At 45.2% G+C, this 8,908-nt stretch overlaps 1 long non-coding RNA gene across 1 annotated transcript; it reads left to right on the plus strand.

The window, feature by feature from the left end:
- The first annotated feature begins 447 nt into the window (after positions 1 to 447).
- LOC127326339 (uncharacterized) lies at positions 448 to 1,570 on the plus strand. Its single transcript, XR_007867777.1, has 2 exons — positions 448 to 673; positions 1,019 to 1,570. It is a non-coding gene; the product is annotated as an uncharacterized lncRNA (long non-coding RNA).
- The last annotated feature ends 7,338 nt before the right edge of the window (positions 1,571 to 8,908 follow it).

The following is an 8,908-nucleotide window of genomic DNA, read 5'->3' on the forward strand; positions in this document are numbered from 1 at the left end:
ACGCACGGAGGAGCTCCGCCATGGACACATTCTCGACAACGACCACGGACGAGCTCCGCCTCGCCTCGACACGAGCTTCGCCATGGCCTCAACAGGGACGAGCACCGTGGAGCTCCACCACGGCCTGACAGGGACGTGCTCCATCCATAGTTTTAAAAACCGGACCGGACCGGCGGTTGGACCGAAAAAAACCGGAACCGGTGACCTTGCTGGCTTGTTAAGCGCACAGGACTGCCCCCGCCAGCGACCCGGAAAAAACCGTGCGAACCGGCCGGTTTTCTCTGGAACCGCCGAACCGGCCGATTTGGACTGAGTCGGACGGTTCAGTGCCGTTTCCAAAAATACCACTCATTTGACTTGTTTTTGTGTGAAAAATAGAAGGGCAAGACTGGAAACAGTGCAAATCGTGTGTTTCCTTAGGTTTTCTATGCTTCCGTGTCGATTCATTCTCTTGGGCTCATCATCTCTTTGTGCCGCCGCCACCAGTAGAGGCGGCCGCGACGACGCCATGGCCGCCACTTGACCGGCCTCCGACGGACTCGCCTACCGCCAGCCGCTGTGGAAGAAGGTCGTCGACCCTCCGCCTCCTGTTCCTGTAGTCCTGTGACCTGTCCCGTCCGGCCGTGCAGCCGCCGCCCTCGGCTTCGGCACTCCGGCGCTCCGCAGACCGCAGGTCACAATCTCATATTTCCATTCCATTCCATGCCTCCATGGTCTATGCTTCCGTTCTGTAATCTGTATGCCTCTGTCTTTGAGTATTGATTTATACTGAATAGTAGTCACTAGTCACTGGACGTAGTGCGATTTTGGGCATGAATGCTTCCGTTCTGTACTTCTGTCTATGAGCTTATGTGAATCAAATTGCTTATTATACTTCTGGGTTCTGGCCTGTTATACATTTATATGAATTAGCTAAGTTGTATGAATTAGTCTATTCCGTTCTGTACTTCTGGCTATAGATTTATATGAATCTGATTCCTATTTTTTAATTTGAAGTTTTATTTGTTCGATACTGCAGTGGTACATGGATTCATCCGAGACGCCCGCTGATGGCACCTCAGGAGCATCGTTAGAGACCCAGTTATCGCAGGTGCGGACTGTTGTGCAACAGAGATGCAGAAATAAAACTGATCCTGATCCGGCATGGGCACATCGATCACCGGTCCGGTTTTTAAAACTATGGCTCCATCGTGCCGTCATGTGGTGGTCGCGTTGCCTCGGCGCCTCGCCGTTCTGCGTCCTAGCCCGCGTGTAGCGGTCACGCTCGTGCCAGCGCGTGCCGCCCTCTCGCTCGCGCCCTTGCTGGCCTCGCAACCCGCGCTCGGCCTCGCCCTCGCCGCGCCTCGTCGCGTGCCGGCCACGACATGTCGGCCTCACACTTGTCAGGGTTGTGGAGGAGATGGGGAGTTTGGGGCTAATTTTGCCTCTGTTAGCTACTAAAATAGATGTTATTAGAGGATTACTAGATACGAGATAATACTATTCACACTAATCCAAAGCTACCAAATATATGTAAGTTGTATCTGCTCAAATTTGTAAGAAACCAAATAAAATGGCATTTGAGTATCTAGCGATGCAACCAAACAAATCTCCTTTTTTTTGGCCTGAGCTTGTATGGAACACGCAACGATTTCTTATCTCACGGGCACAGTGGAACACAAAGGGCACGTTGGGTAGCCTGGCCTCACCTTGGCTCGCATCGGTTCAGCAATTTTTTGCCGTTTGGTTGCATGGCATCGTTCATATTGTTGCACAAACAGGATATTAAAGCACCCTCAGGCCAGATCTTGGAGGAACGCTCTAATTGGCCATTTCCAGCGAGCCACCCAAATCGCTGATGCAAAAGGTAATCTTCAGCGCACGCGTGGGAAGCTTTTTAGTTTTACACACGACTAGGTAGGTTGGATCGTCGATATGCCGCTCCCTTGGTACGTAGATTGTTGGTTAAAATATTATAGAAATAATACAATATTTGGGTCGCTGACGTGTTGTAGAAGTGTCGGTGTTGATGGGTTGTTCAAGTAACCTAAAAGTGCTACTATAGCGGCTCGGCTTAAAACTTTCCCGGTGCCCGTAGGTGGTGACCATGAAGTGAGGATAAAAAGTGGACATTAAGGATAAAATCACAGGATGATTATAGTGCAATACAAGGAAAATAGGGTATTACACCAATAGCACTACACTGAGCGAGGACAATGCGGGATTGAGAAAGGTGACGGACTTCAATGCAAGTTTTTTCCAAAGATACCATAGAGAATGTAGTAATATTTTCGATGGTGGCGGACGGTGAAGTATTTTATTTTTGGAGTTTGCTACAAAAAAATGGTAGTATTTTCTTTAGTTGACAAAGACGGTGGAATATGGAGTAAGTATGTATATTTTTCTAAATACACCGTAGAAGAAGACAGTAGTATTTTCCCATTTAAATACGTCACGCACGGTGGAATAAATATATTTTTCTGGTGTTATCGTAGACAAACATGGTAATGTTTTCCCTGTATAAAAGAGGAAGTGAATACTGGATTACTTATTTTTCTAAATCAATGTAGAAAAAAGGAGTAGTATGTTTCCTAGAAAAGTAAGTATTTCTTTAAGTATGCATTAGTATTTTTCTCCAAATTATACCGCAGCTCTTTTTAGGACCTGAAGCCCTAGTCCAAAACTGAAGCGCCAGTTCCTTGGGAGGGACCCTGTTAGAGGTGCCGGCAGCTATGGGCTGCTCGAGGTCGGCCTAACCGCCCCCAGAGACATCATATACACCTGTCATGCATGGGTGCTCAGGTAAGGACTGAGCTAGATTATTGGTGTTCTATTTAAGAAGATTACTTGCTCTAGTATTACCCTTATTTGCTTTGCATGATTTGGTGGTACTTACTTGTATACTTAGCAGCATGTTTGCTAGATTTAGTTTCCGGTAATGAGGTAAAATCTTCGGGTGTGAATGCATGCTGCTTTGTTTTTGATACAGTACGTAACCAGGACGAAAAGTTGGCATCATGCTTAATCAGTGCCTTTGTGGTTTGGGGATGGTCTCTGATTAACAGAAAGATGTCACTAGCTTAGCTAGTGCAACACCCAACTGCTATTTTGTTTTGTTTGTTCCGTCTCTATATGAATCCATTACCTACAATATGCATGTGCCGTCTTCCTCTAGTGCTGTCCCCCTCTTCACGGCGATATATTATTGCTGACCAAACCTGTACAGGAACGTGTGATAGTCCTCGGTATTGTTCGTATTCTCTGAATTCTAATAAGATGTCATATATCACCTGACGTGTTACACGTAGTTAGAGCATCCCCACTCGTTGGCGCTCCCCACGCCCAAATCCGGCGAAATTTTCGTCCGGATTGGAGGAAGATTTGGCGTGGGGAGCGCCGAAGTTCCAGCCGTCCCCCCGGCAGGAAACCCCCAACCTCGACCATTTGACATATTTCAAACAAATTTAACATAAAATTTAACAAGTTCGGCGACCAAGAGTACGAAAATTGCTGAAACAAATTCGGCGAAAATCAGTACAATGTTTAACAAGTGCTGAAACAAATGAAGCACACAATTTCACAATTTTTCAAACAAATTAAGACAGACTAGTTGGCGTCGGCGTTGGCGTTGCCTCGGAGCCTCCATATGTGCTCCATCAGATCATCTTGCAGCAGCTGATGCATTATAGAGTCTCGAATCTCCTGGCGCATAGCAATGAAGGCGGCCCATGATGGAGGCACCTGGTGATTAGGCTGTGCAAGAGGACCCTCTCTCTCATATGGTGCTTCTTGCTCAGCCAGAGGAACCGGATGCTTTCGCTCATTTTCAATAATCATATTGTGTAGGCACACACAGCAGTTCATCACCTCCCACATCTGATCTTTGGACCAAGTCATAGTGGGGAACCGGACGACAGCAAATCTCTGCTGGAGGACACCAAATGCACGCTCGACATCTTTTCGGCAAGCTTCTTGTTTCTTGACAAACTCGCAAAGTTTGGGGGTGCTAGGGTTCGAGATAGTCTTCACAAATGTTGCCCACTTTGGATAGATACCGTCTGCAAGGTAGTATCCTTTGTTGTAGTGCCGACCATTGATCACATAGTCCACCTGGGAGCATGACCCTCAACAAGCTTGGAAAAGACCGGGAGCAGCTTTAGGACGTTGATGTCATTGTTGGATCCAGGCATACCAAAGAGTGCCAAATCCGGAGATCATGGGTAGCCACCTTCAAGTATCACAGCAGCCTTTTTTGTGACCCTTGTACATTCCCTCGCCACGCAAACGGACAGTTCTTCCATTGCCAATGCATGCGATCAATGCTTCCAAGCATCCCCGGAAAACCTCTAGCTTCATTTGTTGCAAGGATCCTCCGAGTGTCTTCGACAGTGGGTGATCTCAAGTAATAGTCCCCGAACATCGCTATGACGGCCCCTGCGTAACCGGTAGAAACAATCAAGGGCGGTGGACTCCGCCATCCGAAGATAGTCATCTGCAGATCACCGGGAGCTCCATACGCCAAAGCATTCTCATAGCCACTGTGCACTTCGCAGTGACGAAAATCCAACCAAACCAAGGCAATCCGCCTTGCATCTCGAAGTAGGGATCAAAGTCTCGGATGGCATACACAATTTCCGTAAATAGCTTTGCTCATCCCGAAACGACGCCGGAAAACACTCTCACCGTGCAATGGATTGTCGGCGAAGTAGTCGGCGTACAACATGCGGTAGCCCTTCATTCGCTATGCAGGCTTGCACTTTCGGCGACTGGTGCCGACCCACCACGTCGACCGATTGCCGATCCGGCGTACATGCTTGCCAAGCAACCGAGGATCATCATGTGCTCGTCGTCTTGGGCGGCTGCTGCCATCTCTTCTTGCATAAGCTCGACGAACATCTGCTCCTCCTCTTCGTCCGAGTCCATGGCCGGCGAGGCAAATGGACGAACACCTGACGGGCGTGGTCGAGGCAACCCGAGCCGCGAGCGACGAGGAGCAGGCCAAAGTCGGGAAACAGGCCGGCGGAAGAGCAGCCAGATAGGCCGTCGTCGAAAGACGGCGGAATATAGGTAGGTGGGTGATGCGTGCAATTAACACACGTCCGTTGGGAACCCCAAGAGGAAGGTGTGATGCAGATAGTAGCAAGTTTTCCCTCAGAAAGAAACCAAGGTTTATCGAACCAGGAGGAGCCAAGAAGCACGTTGAAGGTTGATGGCGGCGAAGTGTAGTGCGGCGCAACACCAGGGATTCCGGCGCCAACGTGGAACCTGCACAACACAACCAAAGTACTTTGCCCCAACGTAACAGTGAGGTTGCCAATCTCACCGGCTTGCTGTGAACAAAGGATTAACCGTATTGTGTGGAAGATGATTGTTTGCGAAGAACAGTAAAGAACAAGTATTGCAGTAGATTGTATTTCAGATGTAAAGAATAGACCGGGGTCCACAGTTCACTAGCGGTGTCTCTCCCATAAGATAAATAGCATGTTGGGTGAACAAATTACAGTTGGGCAATTGACAAATAAAGAAGGCATAACAAAGCACATACATATATCATGATGAGTACTATGAGATTTAATCAGGGCATTACGACAAAGTACATAGACCGCCATCCAGCATGCATCTATGCCTAAAAAGTCCACTTTCAGGTTATCATCCGAACCCCTTCCGGTATTAAGTTGCAAGCAACAGACAATTGCATTAAGTATGGTGCGTAATGTAATCAACACAAATATCCTTAGACAAAGCATCGATGTTTTATCCCTAGTGGCAACAGCACATCCACAACCTTAGAACTTTCTGTCACTGTCCTAGATTTAATGGAGGCATGAACCCACTATCGAGCATAAATACTTCCTCTTGGAGTCACAAGTATCAACTTGGCCAGAGCCTCTACTAGCAACGGAGAGCATGCAAGAACATAAACAACATATATGATATATTGATAATCAACTTGACATAGTATTCAATATCCATCGGATCCCAACAAACACAACATGTAGGATTACAAAGAAACGATCTTGATCATGATGGGCAGCTCACAAGATCGAGCATGATAGCACAATTAGGAGAAGACGACCATCTAGCTACTGCTATGGACCCATGGTCCAGGGGTGAACTACTCACACATCAATCCGGAGGCGATCATGGCGATGAAGAGTCCTCCGGGAGATGATTCCCCTCTCCGGCAGGGTGCTGGAGGCGATCTCCTGAATCCCCCGAGATGGGATTGGCGGCGGCTGCGTCTCTGGAAGGTTTTCCGTATCGTGGATCTCGGTACTGGGGGTTTCGCGACGAAGGCTTTAAGTAGGCGGAAGGGCAGGTCAGGGGGGCACACGAGGGCCCCACACAACAGGCCGGCGCGGCCAAGGCCCAGGTCGCGCCGCCTTAGTGTGTGGCCGCCTCGTGGCCCCACTTCTTATCCTCTTCGGTCTTCTGGAAGCTTCGTGTGAAAATAGGACCCTGGGCGTTGATTTCGTTGAATTCCGAGAATATTTCCTTACTAGGATTTCTGAAACCAAAAACAGCAGAAAACAGCAACTGGCTCTTCGGCATCTCGTCAATAGGTTAGTGCCGGAAAATGCATAATAATGACATATAATGTGTATAAAACATGTGAGTATCATCATAAAAGTAGCATGGAACATAAGAAATTATAGATACGTTTGGGACGTATCAAGCATCCCAAGCTTAGTTCCTACTCGACCTCGAGTAGGTAAACGATAACAAAGATAATTTCTGAAGTGACATGCTATCATAATCTTGATCATACTATTGTAAAGCACATGAGATGAATGCAGCGATTCGAAACAATGATGAAGATAATGAGTAAACAAATGAATCATATAGCAAAGACTTTTCATGAATAATACTTTCAAGACAAGCATCAATAAGACTTGCATAAGAGTTACTCATAAAGCAATAAATTCTAAGTAAAGGCGTTGAAACAACACAAAGGAAGATATAAGTTTCAGCGGTTGCTTTCAACTTCAACATATTTATCTCATGGATAATTGTCAACACAAAGTAATATAACAAGTGCAATAGGTACACATGTAAGAATCAATGCACACAGTTTATACAAGTGTTTGCTTCTAAGATAGAAAGAATAGGTAAACTGACTCAACAATAAAGTAGAAGAAAGGCCCTTCGCAGAGGGAAGCATGGATTGCTATTTTTGTGCTAGAGCTTTTCATTTTGAAAACAAGAAACAATTTTGTCAACGGTAGTAATAAAGCATATGAGTTATGTATAAGACACCTTATAAGTTGCAAGCCTCATGCATAGTATACTAATAGTGCTCGCACCTTGTCCTAATTAGCTTGGGTTAACACGGATTATCATTGCATAACATATGTTTCAACCAAGTGTCACAAAGGGGTACCTCTATGCCGCCTGTACAAAGGTCTAAGGAGAAAGCTCGCATTGGATTTCTCGCTTTTGATTATTCTCAACTTAGACATCCATACCGGGACAACATAGACAACAGATAATGGACTCCTCTTTTAATGCTTAAGCATTCAACAACAGGTAATATTCTCATAAGAGATTGAGGTTTTATGTCCAAACTGAAACTTCCACCATGAATCATGGCTTTAGTTAGCGGCCCAATGTTCTTCTCTAACAGTATGCATACTCAAACCATTTGATTGTGAAAACCGCCCTTACTTCAGACAAGACGAACATGCATAGCAACTCACATGATATTCAACAAAGGTAAAAGTTGATGGCGTCCCCAGAAAACATGGTTACCGCTCAACAAGCAACTTACTAAGAAATAAGACACATAAGTACATATTCTTCACCACGATAGTTTTTAAGCTATGTTGTCCCATGAGCTATATATTGTAAAGGTAAAGAATAGAAATTTTAAAGGTATCACTCAAGTAATGTACTTTGGAATGGCGGAGAAATACCATGTGGTAGGTAGGTATGGTGGACACAAATGGCATGGTTATTGGCTCAAGGATTTGGATGCACGAGAAGAATTCCTCTCAATACAAGGCTAGGCTAGCAAGGTTGTTTGAAGCAAACTCAAGTATAAAACGGTGCAGCAAGACTCACATATAAACATATTGTAAGCATTGTAAGACTTTACATCGTCTCCTTGTTGTTCAAACACCTTAACCAGAAAATATCTAGACTTAGAGAGAACAATCATGCAAACCAAATTTTAACATGCTCTATGTAGTTATTCATTAATGGGTACAAGGTACATGATGCAAGAGCTTAAACAAGATCTATATGAGCACAACAATTGCCAAGTATCACATTATTCAAGACATTATACCATTTACCACATCCGGCATTTTCCGTTTCCAACCATATATTAATGAATGAGGTAGTTCAACTTTCGCAATGAACATTAAAGATAAAGCTAAGAACACATGTGTTCGTACGAAACAGCGGAGCGTAATATCTCCAATATAAAGAATGCTAGGATCCGACTTTATTCAAACAAAACAAAAAGATAAAAACAAACAGACGCTCAAAGTAAAGCACATAAGATGTGACGGAATAAAAATATAGTTTCACTAGAGGAACCTGATAAGTTGTCGATTGATAACCCACAAGTATAGGGGATCGCAGCAGTCTTCGCGGGTAGTAAAACCCAATTTATTGATTCGACACAAGGGGAGACAAAGAATACTTGAAAGCCTTAACAACGGAGTTGTCAATTCGATTGCACTGAAACAGACTTGCTCGCAAGAGTTTATCAAGATAATGCTGAGTTTTATAGCAGTAGCAGTAGTGAAATAACAGCAGCAGAGTAACAGAGACAGCAGTAGTGATTATAGTAAACAGCAGGATTAAAATACTGTAGGCACGGGGACGGATAACGGGCGTTGCATGGATGAGAGAAACTCATGTAACAATCAAAGCAGGGGCATTTGCAGATAATAATAAAACGGTATCCAAGTACTAATCAATC

This window comes from Lolium perenne, chromosome 5, assembly GCF_019359855.2.
Source record: "Lolium perenne isolate Kyuss_39 chromosome 5, Kyuss_2.0, whole genome shotgun sequence".
Taxonomy (NCBI): Eukaryota; Viridiplantae; Streptophyta; class Magnoliopsida; order Poales; family Poaceae; genus Lolium; species Lolium perenne.